Here is a 2,934-nt window from a genome sequence, read left to right as displayed (position 1 = left end):
AGCAATAATTTAGTATCTTAAAGCATGACATTATACCAGATGAATCTTCAACACAGTTTCAAATAAAAGCACCCCAAGTTAGATAACAACTTCACAACTCATACACAGAGAGACACTAAGAAGCAATCTAAAAGTGCAGTAAAATGTGAAAAAAATACAGTTTTCCTCAACACATCTGTGGTATTCCTTTGGCTAGTCTCTTCCATTTCAGAGCCCAGTCTTTTAATTTGATGTGCTGAATTAAACTGTAAAATCCTGAATAATTTGAACTCAATTTGGAAAATTTTTTTCCACCTTTATACTATAAAACATGGTTATATTTGTCACAGTGGGCGTGCTTTGGGCCCCGATGAAAGGCACAATAGAGAATGGCAAAGAACATTTTCTCCCAGAAAGGCATTTCATTTTAAAAACCACTTCATCATAAGCATCACCTTCAGTTATCCTTCCGACCCACCATAACATGCTGCTTAAAATTGCAAACTACATGTACACTCCCAGTCCCCTCTTTCATTTTTTCGTACCGTTTATAATTTTCTAACATTAAATAATTAAATGTTTATTGCTAATTATTCTTGCTGAAATGTAAACTCCAGAAGGGAAAGGATCTCGTCTATTTTAGTTCACTAACATATCCAAAATACCTAGGACAGACCTTATACAAAGAAGTCACGCAATACATTGTTAAAAACAGTTCCAAGTAGCCCCAGGAGTCAGGAAACTGACTTAAGGAAGGCCCAGGAAGGTGTCAAGCCACACAGAAACTTAGTACTAGAAGGGTGCAAAGCCAGGAGGCTCAATAAACATTAGTGACTGTTAACTTCCCAGTCTGGGGGAAAGAGCTTTGTTCTAAAGCTCTTTAGAGTTCACAGACTGTGAACTCTACCACTTTAATTCAGCTCTGACAGATTAAGTCGCCAAGCGCGGTACCAGGCAGCCCAACGGCATGCATTTTGTTACAGTCCTGGACTCGAACTGTCCCAGCGTTTTATGTAATTTCCCAAAGAACAAAAGCAAAAAGTTCACTCTGAACTCGCCTTCCAACTCAGGCAGGAAGTTCTTTCTCGGCCAAGGTGGAGCACTTGGAAAGTTTTCAGCGTCTGAAAAATCTCTATTTCCGGGGTTGGGCCAAGCAGTTATCTTCCGGCTTAAAATAAAGATTTATGGCGATTTCTTTCTATCTCTATCAGTTTCAGAACAGCTTCGCCTAGCTTAGTCACACTTTCTGCACTATCCCTTTAGAATGAAGCCATCAGGACCAAATATCGAAAGCATATTAAGTTAGTGAGCCGGATCGGGGACAGGAGCTAGGTGAACTGACTGGACGGGAACCGAGGGGATCCAGGTGACAAATGAAAACATCAGCAGCCAATGCAGAGCGGCGAGTGGGAAGAGATGGAGAAACTCCGAGGCAGGCGCCTCCCCCGAGGTCAGGGATGCCCCCTAACTGGGCTGGGCCACGATAGGAAAGTCTCCAGGCAGGTGACACCCACGGGGCAACGCCAAACGCCAACCTCGCTAAGGTGCGCCAGTTCCCGCCAGCAATCTCGTGCATGCGCAGCGCCGCCTCGGTCCGCAGCCAGCGCTGCGGTACAACCCCAGAGCCGCGCGCCCAGGCCGCGCCAGCGGGCTTGCGCACGCGCAGCGATGCCTCGGCCCTTGGCCTTAGCGGAAGTGTAGCTCCAGAGCCCAGCTCCTAGGACCCGCCAGCGCAATTGCGCACGCGCGGAGACGCCTTGGCCCGAAGCTCGGGCGGGGCTGTCGGCCCAGGGGCTGCCCCTCAGTAGCCGCTGCGCCCCGGAGCTCCGGCAGCGGGGGCGGGGAGAAGTGGCCAGCCCCTGGGGTATCTGAGAGCTGCCCGCTTGAAACTCAGCGCCCCCGCCTGACTTCCTGCGCCGTCCCCTAATCCCTACCTCAGCTCAGGCTCTAACCGCATCCNTCTTGTAGACCCATGGTAGAGGCTGGCATTTGTATTGGAAAGACATTCTTCATAGTAATGGTGTCATGGCATAAGACTATCCTACATGATACATACTATATGTTACTTTATTGGTTTTTTTCCTTACATGAATTTTGGAATATATCACTTAGCTCATGTATAGGAGTTAATTACTCATATTAAAAAGTGCCTTGTGCTTTGCAAAATAGTTTCTTATGCATTTGCTCATTTTGTTTCAATATAATTTAAAAACTAAGTTATTATAGAATCTTACTGTACTGATATTTCCCTTGCAATATTAAAAGGAACTGGGAGAATAAGTACCTTTTCTAAGCAGAAGCTCCTGCAACTGATCTCTGTCTTTTGAGGGTCAAAGTATAGATACTGAAGGGCCAATATTTCAAGTTTTGTCAAGAGTAATGTTTGAAACCAAATATACATCAACTATGGTCACTTTTTCCATGACATTTCCTATTTTAGCTGTTTTCCTAAATGTGTATAGTTTAATAATTTATTTCCAAATTATTCCTGTTTAGGAAAGACAACTCCTTATTCTTACATACTGTATTTTGAGAGTTTTCCCTACACTCTTAATAACTACACAGTTGAAAATTAGTGGACAAGAAAAAAGTCTTTCGATAACTGAACATGATAAATCTATCCATTCGTATCCTCTCAAAGAACAGGTCAAATACTTCATTTCCCTGTACAAAGCATGTAATAGGCAGTCTTTACATATTATTGTTGGTAAAGCAATCAGTGTTAATCGATATGCCTGCTAATATGACATAACATGTCATGTTACTTGGTAATACTTCTGACCTAAATAATGACTTAAGCTGTTACAGGACATATATTCGTTTGCTTATTTGCCTAATCCATTCAACAAATATTGATTTAGTGCTTGCAATAGGCACTAAGCTGAAAGTAAATACATAAGAAAACAAAATAATGTAGAGCAAAAGGATATCTAGCTCATGGGTGCTTATGTCAAC

General features: G+C 43.1%; 1 protein-coding gene across 1 annotated transcript in view; it reads right to left on the bottom strand.

Annotated features, from left to right (window-relative positions):
• The window catches only part of LOC109387144 (RCC1 and BTB domain-containing protein 2-like), a 30,384-nt gene extending 28,446 nt beyond the window's left edge, over positions 1–1,938 (bottom strand). The window contains exon 1 of the mRNA XM_019650865.1: positions 1,914–1,938. The gene's annotated coding sequence lies outside the window, so the exon portion shown is untranslated. The remainder of the gene's footprint in view (positions 1–1,913) is intronic.
• Between the last annotated feature and the right edge of the window lie 996 nt (positions 1,939–2,934).

The sequence above is a fragment of the Hipposideros armiger genome, unplaced genomic scaffold (assembly GCF_001890085.2).
Source record: "Hipposideros armiger isolate ML-2016 unplaced genomic scaffold, ASM189008v1 scaffold_148, whole genome shotgun sequence".
In the NCBI taxonomy this organism is placed as follows: domain Eukaryota; kingdom Metazoa; phylum Chordata; class Mammalia; order Chiroptera; family Hipposideridae; genus Hipposideros; species Hipposideros armiger.
This window is presented reverse-complemented; position numbering and strand designations above follow the sequence as displayed.